The following is a 10,161-nucleotide window of genomic DNA, read 5'->3' on the forward strand; positions in this document are numbered from 1 at the left end:
TGCCCACAGGCTAGGGCAGACGGGCCGCTGGGCCCCGCGCGAGTCCTCCGGCCCGGGAGCGCGCGCCGCAGGCTCCCCTCAGTCCCCAGCTGCTCGAGAAGCGAGAGCGCGCGCTCCTGCGCGTCCTCCAGATCACCTTCAAAGGGGCGGGGAAGAACTGCCTGGGCACGTCCACCTAGCGACAAGACACCCGCCAATAAACGCTCGGAACTCGCCCCGTCGTCCCGCCCGCAAGCCGCCGCAGGCGCCCAATCGCGGCCGCGTTAACAGTCTTCGCCCGAAGAGCCCAAGCCTTGGGGGCGGGGACCTTAGGAACTAAATTAAGAAACCGAGTCCTGGAGTGGTAGGGATGTGGGGAGGTTAGGCGGGTACTCGGCCGGCGGAACGCCCGCTCCCCCGCCCGCTCCGGCTCCCCGGGGACGGTCGCTCCAGGGCTGGCTTGCCGGCGCGGGCCCGGCCGCGATCCGTGGTAAACAAAGGCTCGCGGGGGGTGGGGGCGGGCGTAACGGTCAGGTGACAGCGCCCAGCGCGTTTCGCAATCGCTTTAATGGGCTTCTCTGGCCAGTAGCCCCGGGACCCACCTTGACCCGGTCAGTCCACCCCGACAGAACCAAAGGTCGCCGCCACCAAACCGCAAGGTTTGATTTGAGAACTTCGCATTTTCAGTGCTTCCTTCGGTTAAAAAAGAGCAGCGTCCCGTTCGAAACCCATCGGCAACAAGCGGGACCCGTCTCCCCAGCCCAGTCCGCCAGCTGCTCCCGCTCCCGAGACGGCGGGGTGACCCCGCACCTGCCACCCCAGCCCCGGCGGCCAGGCCCCTCCCAAGCCGCCCCCGGCGGGGCGCGCCGGCAGCGCCGCGGTTCCGGGGCGGTAGTGCCAGGAGGCGGGGGTGCCCTCCCTTCAAGACAGTTATTGAATCCAGGCTGAAGACGCCCAGGGGAGCTCTGGAGACCCCCCGCCCCAAAGAGGGGCCCTGCAGCCCCGGCCGCAATCTCTCCTCAGACCCCTTGCCGGGCCCCGAGAGGCCGGCCGCCACTGGCTTCCCTCCTGCAGACACCCCCGTGGTCGTGATCTCGGCCGCCCCTCTGCCCCCAGCTCTGGCCATTTCCTCGCCTTTCGGCCGGTCCCGGTGCTGTCATCCCCGGGTACCTCTCGGTGAAGGCTGGAAGCGGCCAGCAGCAGTGAGCAGCAGCGGCGGACCCCGCGGTCCCTTAGAGGCCAGCGGCGCAGCGCTCTCTCCAGCGCCGGCGTCTCCTCGAGCCACCAGTCTGCCGCTGCTCACAACAAAGGAAACATGTGACCGTCTGGGCCAAAACACTGAGCGTCACCGACCCCTGGCCAATCCGAGTGCGCATCCCCCGCCTCGGGGCACCTCGGGAGATGTAGTTCCCACTCCGGGTGGGATCGCCGGGTCCACTTGGGTTTCCCACTATAGGGCGGGTGTCGTGTGTGGGGCGTGACGAGACCCAATCCAAGGCCTGGATTCGGAAACACTTTGTTTTAGGTAGAGACGGGTTAAGGAAATGCATCCGTATTAGGAGCTTAGAGATAAATCTGAGTTGTGTGTTTATTGCCACGTCCCAAGGCAAAAGGGCATTATCAAGAATTTGCAGAACCTTGGAATTTGGGACGAGGCTTAGAGATCTTTTTATTTGACCCCCTTGATATACAATCGGGAAATCTGTGGGCCTGAGGAGGTAAAAAGACTAGAACCTTGGTCGCTAGAAGGCGCAGGGAAACCACCTTTCTCTGTAAATACGTTACTGTCACCCGTATCAAATCCTAGGTTATCTTTTTATTTTAAATGTACGTACAAATCAAAGTTGTCACAAATGCCTATTTTCCAAGGCAGATAGATTCCCCAAAGGACATTATTTTGTCTTTTTTGTTTCTGCAAACGTTTTTTTCAAGGATGGGTATACCTCCTGATTTTGAAACATTTAGCTAGTTTTGGGTTTCTGATAATCAGAATTATAACTTCTCTCTATTTTATACTTTATGAATACAGTTATGCCTTTGTTAAATAAAGAGATGTGTTCCAATGACCAGAGGTGTATATCATATAAAAGGCCTGTGTCCAGGCCTTTTAAACATGCTTTTTAAGCCTCTTATCCATCTGTTATTAAAAATGAAAATGCCAGGGCTGGCCTGTGGCTTAGCGGTTAAGTGCGCATGCTCCCCTGCTGGCGGCAGGTGCGGATCCTGGGCGTGCACCGCCACACCGCTTCTCCGGCCATGCTGAGGCCGAGTCCCACATACCGCAACTAGAAGGATGTGCAGCTATGACATACAACTATCTACTGGGGCTTTGGGGGAAAAAATAAATAAATAAAACTTGAAAAAAAAAGGAAAATGCCTGCCATTTATTGAGTTTTTACTAAGCTCCAGACCCAATGCTGGGCACTTCGCATACATCCTTTAATCTTCATAATAACCCAGCAGGATAAGTGTTTTTATCCCATTTTACAGGTGAAGAAACTAAGCCACAGAAAGGATAAAGAGTTGGCCCCTGGTCACTGAATTATTAAGTGATGAAGCCAGAGTTCATACATAGATTTTTAAAAAAATAATTTTATTTATATTAATATAGGTACACAATTACCTTTCTAAAAAGTTTATTTACAAAGTTAAATATTATAAGGCCAGTACTGCAATAGCACTTCCGTCTCCCACCCTTCCCCTTTCCTGATTCTCCAGAAACAATTACTTTCAACTATTTGAGCTATTCTGGTATTTACATCTATATTTCCATGTAATGTATGACTATTTCCTATTAAGGAAGCCATCATCCCTGTCCCCCATCCTTCCAATATTATAATTTTTGGTTAAATAATTATTTAATGATTATCTTATTAAAAATATATTTATTATTCAATTTATTTATTTTTGTTTTTCCTGGAGTAGGCAGGCAACTAAGCACCTGTGGGTCCTCACTGCCTTGATAAAGTCCCAACTCCCTGGCAGTGCATACAAGGTCCTTCCTGATGCACCCTGGGGCCTACCTGTACAGGCTGAACACCAGCCTCAGTGAACTACCCCCAGTTGCCCAAAGGACTGGCTTTCTCTGTCTCCAGACCATTCCTATCCTTATCCTGCTTCCTATGCCTCTTATGCCCCCTCCTTCCCTTCACCCCATTCACTAGGCTAGCTCCTACTCTTCCTTCCAGGAGTCAACTGGGGGTCTTCTCTCCTGGGAAACCCTCATTTTCTCCCCAGAGCCCTCTGGGCTATGTATCTCTCCTCTGTCTTCCCACAGTAACCCATCCTTACCTCCTTCCCAGCAGTTATCACACTAATTGTCCAGGTTTATTTACATGCCTTTCCTAGCTGAGTACCCTCTGAGATCCCTGAGGTTAGGGATCATGTCCTATTCATTTTCTATCGTAGTGCACCTAGGAGGTGTTCATTATGTACTTGTTAACTGATGGGATCACCTTCCTGAGGTTAAGGGGAACTGACAGAAAAAAAAGTGCCGCTAGACCCCCTGGGATCCGCTTGGACTCTCCTGCATAATGAGGTCCTCAGACTCTCTTGGGGCAGATAGGTGCAGGGTGACCAATCACAACTCTGAGAGAGGAAGGGAGGGAGGGGACCGCCAGGACAGGCAGCACTGGAGACAGGCAGAGGGCTCCTGGTGGGCGTGGGAGCTCCTCAGGCAGCCAGAATATGAGTGGTTTCAGCACTGGCGGAGGACCCTGGAAGTTACGCCTACACGACAAGTCAGTGCATGGCCGGGTAGCAGCCTTTTCCTCAGCTGGGGCTGGAATAGAAGCAGAGCTGTCAAGTCCAGGGGGAATCTGCTGAAACTGAGTGAGATTAAGCTGTAACATGATTTATTTTATGCGATGTTTGCAAACCAGGTTGGCCTGGTCATTTGAAGGAGGCAGATACTTGGAGTGGGGGGAGCCAGAGGATTTTCAGACGTATTTCATCTCCTTTCAGGAAGATAGTATATTGCTCCATATCCTTCTTCTTTCAAATACCACATGGCAGTCTGTTTTGCTCTCCAGAGCATCCATGACAGCCTTTAAGGTTTGAAGGTGGCCAAGCATCCATAGTTCCTCCAGTCTTTTTCTTTCTCATCAGCCCGCTCCCCTTTCCCGTGCAGATAACCGTCAGGACATAGTAAATCATCACTCCCTAAACACACCGAACACTTTCAGACCTCCCTGCCTCTGCTCTCGGCCTCTCGTACTTGAAGTCCCCTTGTCCCCTACTGTAGTAGAAATGTTGGTCATCCTTTAAGGCTCATCTCTGGTGCTACTTCTTCTGTGGGGCCTTCTCTGATTCTTTCCTCTCTCCTCCACCTACTGTGGAGCTGTGCACACCTCCCGCATCCTTTAGATGTGACACTCACACTGTTTATACCCAGCCCCTGAATGCAGCTGGTCCTTTGACCAACTATGGCCTCAGCACTCTGAGCTCCTCCCCTGCAACAAATCCAGTTGCAAAACACTGAGGAATGGAGAGTTTGCTGAAGGTTTCACAAAGGAACAATTACATGGCATCTCATACCATAAAACTCCATAATGATTCCCTTTAAATGTCTCTGCTCCCTCACCTCAGCTCCTTCCTTGATACCAGCTTCTCCTTTTTTCCCACTAGAAACCCTCTCTCTGGCCCTCTCTCCAGCCACAGGCTTGGGTTTCCTCCCTTTGCATGATCTCTGCCACCGTCCTCCTAGACAAACCCTGCCTCTCCCCCATCTCTTTTTCTGTAATTTGCATTTTCACACTCATCACCTTTCAAACAAGAGTTCCATTCTTCAGAAGACAGAGAATATCATAAATAACAAATTGTTGCTGCGTACCCCACCCCACCCTGTTTTCCTCCAGAGACATATTTAACATCTCAGCAAGTCTGTTACACAATACCCTCTTAGAGTGTTGAGTGAAGGGAAGAGTAAACACAATAAGGCTATTTGCTTATGGACCTGAGTCTCTTCAGTCTTGAGGCCCACCTCCTCCCCACCTTCTCTGGCCAAGTTAGACGTGACTCACCTCTGCAGCGCTTTTGGTGGTCTGACCCTCCCTGGCTACGTAGTTACCAGGAAAGGTTTGAGTAGCCCCTCTGGAGCCCCACTCCCACCCCAGCCCAGACAGTCTTGGGCCCCACTAGGCCAGTTAAAGCTTAGGGTCAAACATAGTAGCAGTAGGATTCGACAAGGAAAGACATAGCTGGAAAATTTTCCATTTTGAGATCTGAGAAAAGAGGTAAATCTTCTGCCATCTGGAAGGTGAGCTCCCTCTCCCCGTCCCTGAGTTTCTCTCTCACAAGTACAGTCTGCCACAAGATGTCCTTCCTTACAACTGAAACAAGAAGTGAGCTGTCCGTCTCCTGGCAGTGGGGTGGGGTGGGGTGGCAGTCCTTGCTTTGTTCTTGGAACTGTCCTTCTCAGGTTGAGGTTGATGAGATGCCAGAAGTTGGTGACTCGGGGGCCTCAAGATCCTGTTTGTGACCAAACTTGCCACACTAGGTGCAGATAAGGGTGACTGGTCATCACTGTGAACCCTGGGCTCTGACTTCAGGGGTCTGAGGCAGACTTGCATCCTCCCTGCACTGTGATGCCAGTCCTCGCTCTTCTCATCATTTTTCTGCCTAAGGACACCTGGTTTCACCTCCTTCTCTTCTTCCTTAATTACTTCCCCAGTAGTGAGAATTCAGGTGGCCCCTCTTGTCTCAGAAGAACCCTGATGTTTTGGAAAAATTTTGTCATAAATTACTCCTGCCGTGACTGCTGTAGGGAGGCCTGATTCTCCAAGGGACACCCCAAAGCACCTTTTCACACGAGTTGCTGCAGAACCCTCTCGGGTATGGACACATATGGAAAGTTTCTTCTCCTGCTCATGGCATCTGGTCACAAGCTTGTGCCAGTTTAGAAAATGACCATATTCCCACTCTTAGTGCTGCCCAGCAGTCTGTCCCACAGGTGGCTGTGAGTCCCCACAGAATTCCTGCTGCTGGCCTCAGTGGACTTTGACTTCATCTCCAGTTTCTTGCTGCCCTGTGACATTTAAGAGGCATGTCGTAATTCCACCTTGATCTTGCTCTGCTGTCCCTGGCTCTGCTCTCCTTCCAAATGTCTGCAGTTTCTGAGAGTGTGTCTTGTCCATCTGCGGTTTCATTTTGCTTAATGGGCAGCCCTCCCAGGAATCCTTCGGCAGGTATGAGAGGGCCGGACCTGTCCAAGAATATTTGCAGCAGACCTCTGCTGTTCTTGAATGACCCCATCCAGTTAAGAAATCGTGTCTGGTGAGGCTAGTGCACCAATCTCCAGCCGATGAATTCTTGCTTTAGTATCCTCACCTGATGCTGTGCTCATCAGTTGCTCTGTCTGAAGTGTCCATTTTGAACGGTGTAACCTCCCCAAAGCTCTAATGCAGATCTCAGAGTAGTTCCCACATACTGATGATCCAAGGACCACTCTAATTTGTGCTGTCATTTTTCACTTCTTTTTTTTTTCATTTTTCTTATTGTGAAATTTTTGTTGAACAGCAGTCACCATATAAGTGCATTCCTCCACTCCTTGCATTTTTCACTTCTTTACATAAGCTCAGCACTTTGACAGTCGTGTCCTCTGTCTCCCTATAAAGACTCAAAATTTACCTGTTTCCAGTAGGGCTTTAGAGTTGAAGAGTCTGGGTTCAAAATTTAGCTTTGTTTCTTAGTAGCTATATATCCTTGAGTAAATTACTTATTCTTTCTCAGTTTTCTTATCTGTAAAAATGAGGATAAAAACACCTACCTCATAGAATTGTTATGAAGATGAAATGAGAAAAAATAAATATAGTGCCTGGGATATAGTAAGTGCTCAATAACAACCAAAATTGTTACTGTTATTATTATTGCTCCCTCCCCCACAATTCTAGCTATGTCGTCTATGCTTTGTCCTTTGCTTTATGAACATGAGAGGTAAAGAAGGAAAGAAAGGAAGAGTGAAAGAATGTATAACCACTATTTTCTAGATTTGAAAAACAAGCCTGCAGAAATGAAGTGATTTAGAAACCTAGAAACCAAAGCCAGCCTTTCTGAACACTCACCCGGGCCCTGTCCTCTAACTTCTTTTGTCTTTCCAAATGGGCATTTATAAGATTAAAAAAAAAGAGAGAGAGAGAGAGAGAGACTGCCTACCAGATGTAGGAAAGCAATTTGTCTCTGCTCTTAAAATATCCACTCCCAACAGCTGCATAACTGAGCTTAAACCATGGTTGCCTCTGAGTTACAGACCAAGGGACTAGTAGTCAGAGGTTGAGGGAGACCTATGTTTCTTTCAGTAAGCTTTTTTTTTGTGTGTGAGGAAGACTAGCCCTGAACTAACATCCGATGCCAATCCTCCTCTTTTTTGCTGAGGAAGATTGGCCCTGGGCTAACATCCGTGCCCGTCTTCCTCTACTTTCCATGGGACACCTGCCACAGCATGGCTTGATACGTGCCCGGGATCCGAATCTGCAATCCCTGGGCTGCCGAAGTAGAGCGCATGGACTTAACCACTGTGCCACCAGGCCAGCCTCCCCTTTCAGTAAGCTTTTGACATTAAAAAAAAAAAACTGTGCACATATATATGCTTTTCAAATTAAAAAAAATGTTTAAAAAAATCCTTGCCTGACTAATGTGATCAGAATAAGCCCCTATGCTCACCATTGTGCAATCTCCTTTGCTTCCAGCCCCAGATCTCTCTGTGACTGGCCTAGAAAACAGCGAAGGCTCCCAGGTCACCAGCGCACAGGGACAGATACTCTTGACCCTGCTTGTGACGGCATTGCAAGCACATGCCTGACATACTTTGGAAAGCCTGCCTGGTGCTATTACTGGTGCATGAAAGTTTTGCTCTGGCAGCAAATCTCTAAATTTAGATGCTTTTCAGGATGAACTCTGAATGACCTTTGTCCCGAAGACTAGTAAGGAATTGGAGGGCACCTTGCTTTTTATTTATTAATTCAAATGCCAGAGGTGATGTTTTATAATGCAAAACTTTTGAAGACTGCCGTATTAATGGAAAATAAAACAAACACAGAGAGTATCTAAGATTTCTCCTTTACAGTTCTCATAAAAATTTTACCCTAGGTTACTTTTTCTTCCCACATGAGTTTGCAAAGCGTTACTATATTATAGTAATACATCATAGTAATACTTTGCAAATTCAGATAAAATAAAAACAAATTCAGGGTAAAAATTCTTATCCTGGGAACTCTATGGAGGAGTTTAGAATTAATACAATTTAGGAATTTAGTTCTAATATAATGTCAAGAGGCTTAAGTGTTGCCATTTTAATTGAAGAAAAGACAAGGTCACTAAAGAGAGAACTTTAAGGAATGCTAAATTTACTTTAGTGAAGAACTAGCTCCTCGAAAGGCCAGCCCCACCAGGGTATTTTTTTTTTTTGGTACTGTCAAGGTATTTTTATTTATTTATTCAAAAATTTTACTGAGGCGGGGCCTGCCCCATGGTGTAGCGGTTAAGTGCTGGTGCTCTGCTGCTGGCGGCCTGGGTTCGGATCCTGGGCACACACGATGCACTGCTTCTCAGGCCATGCTGTGGCAGAGTCCCATATAAAGTGGAGGAAGATAGGCACAAATGTTAGCCCAGGGCCAGTCTTCCTCAGCAAAAAAGAGGAAGATTGGCGTGGATGTTAGCTCAGGGCTGATTTTCCTCACACACAAAAAAATTTTTTTACTGGGGTATATATGACAAAAATTATATATACTTAAAGGGTACAATTTGATGATTTTATATACCTATACATTGTGAAATGATTACCACAATCAGTTAATTAACATGTCTATCACCCCAGATGGTTACCATTTTCTTTTCTTTTCTTTTTTTACATGGTGAGAACACTTAAGATCTAGCTCTTAGCAAATTTCAAGTATAGAATGAAGTATTGTTAACTATAGTTATATTGTACATCTCCCCATATCCCACACCTCCCAGGCCCTGGCAACCACCATTCTATTCTCTGCTTCTACAGGTTTGACTTTTTTCAGATTCCACATATAACTGAGAGCATGCAGTTTTCGTCTTTCTGCGTCTAGCTTATTTCACTTAGCATAATGTCCTCCAGATTCATCCACACTGTTGCAAATGGCAAGATTTCCTTCTTTCTTCAGGCTGAATAATATTCAATGGTGTGTGTGTGTATATATATATATATATATATATATATATATACACATATATACATATATGTTTTTTTTTTGGCCGAGGAAGATTTGCCCTAAGCTAACATCTGTGCCAATCTTCTTCTATTTTATATGTGGGTTGTCGCCACAGCATTGCTGACGGGTGGCATAGGTCTGTGCCCGGGATCCAAACCCGTGAACCTGGGCTGCTGACGTGCAGCACGCTGAACTTAACCCCTACACCGTGGGGCCGGCCCCCACCAGCGTATCTTTATGGAGAGTCAAGAAAGTAATTTTGGATTCAGATGGACTGGGTTCAGATCCTGGCTCTGCGACCACTAACAGGGTGATGGTGGATCGTTTATTTAACTACTTTGATGCTCAGCTTCTTTGTCTGAATATAGAGTCTGATAGTACCTTCTTATTGTGAGAATTAAATGATAGCTTAGAAAAAGAGCACATAGGTCTCAATAAATAGTAAGTATTGTTGAGTCAGGACATAATCGTAGTATTATTCTGTCAAGATATGCTGAGATAAGTACTATTGTGACAGGACATAATGTTGCATTGACATATCCTGGCAAAAGGAACAACATGGGGTAAGGGAAAAAAATACACAGAAAAGAGAGGGATCCTGGGGAGCCCTGCCTTAACTTAGTCACTCTGGACAAATCCCTTAATCCCATTGGGTCCCAGTTTCCTCATCTCTGAGAGGAGCACCGTGCCTTGCACCCATGCAGGCGTTTGGCTAAACTATTTCCAAAGGCCTGTCTAGTTTTGGAAGCACAGGAAGTGTGCATATTTTTTGATTGAAAGGACTTCAGTGGAAAAGTCCTTTTAGTTCAAGAAGCACCCAAATCAGGACATACCTGGGGACACATAGAATTCTTTGGGAAGAAATTGGGTGGCTATGAGAGGCTACAGATGAACCGGAGATCAGATTCTAGCTCTGGGAGCGAAAAGTCTGCTAATGAAATTTCGGGAGGACACAGCTGCTTATTTTGGGATCAAACTGAGCTCGGTTCCTCCACTGAATCTTTAA

The 10,161-nt window shown here is 47.3% G+C and overlaps 1 protein-coding gene across 5 annotated transcripts in view; it reads right to left on the reverse strand.

Annotated features, from left to right (window-relative positions):
• Positions 1-1,263, reverse strand: part of KLHL24 (kelch like family member 24) — a 43,862-nt gene extending 42,599 nt beyond the window's left edge. For all 5 annotated transcript variants that reach the window (XM_058556248.1, XM_058556249.1, XM_058556244.1 and 2 more), the window contains exon 1: positions 1,150-1,263. The gene's annotated coding sequence lies outside the window, so the exon portion shown is untranslated. The remainder of the gene's footprint in view (positions 1-1,149) is intronic.
• Between the last annotated feature and the right edge of the window lie 8,898 nt (positions 1,264-10,161).

This window comes from Diceros bicornis, chromosome 15 (assembly GCF_020826845.1).
Source record: "Diceros bicornis minor isolate mBicDic1 chromosome 15, mDicBic1.mat.cur, whole genome shotgun sequence".
Classification (NCBI taxonomy): Eukaryota; Metazoa; Chordata; class Mammalia; order Perissodactyla; family Rhinocerotidae; genus Diceros; species Diceros bicornis.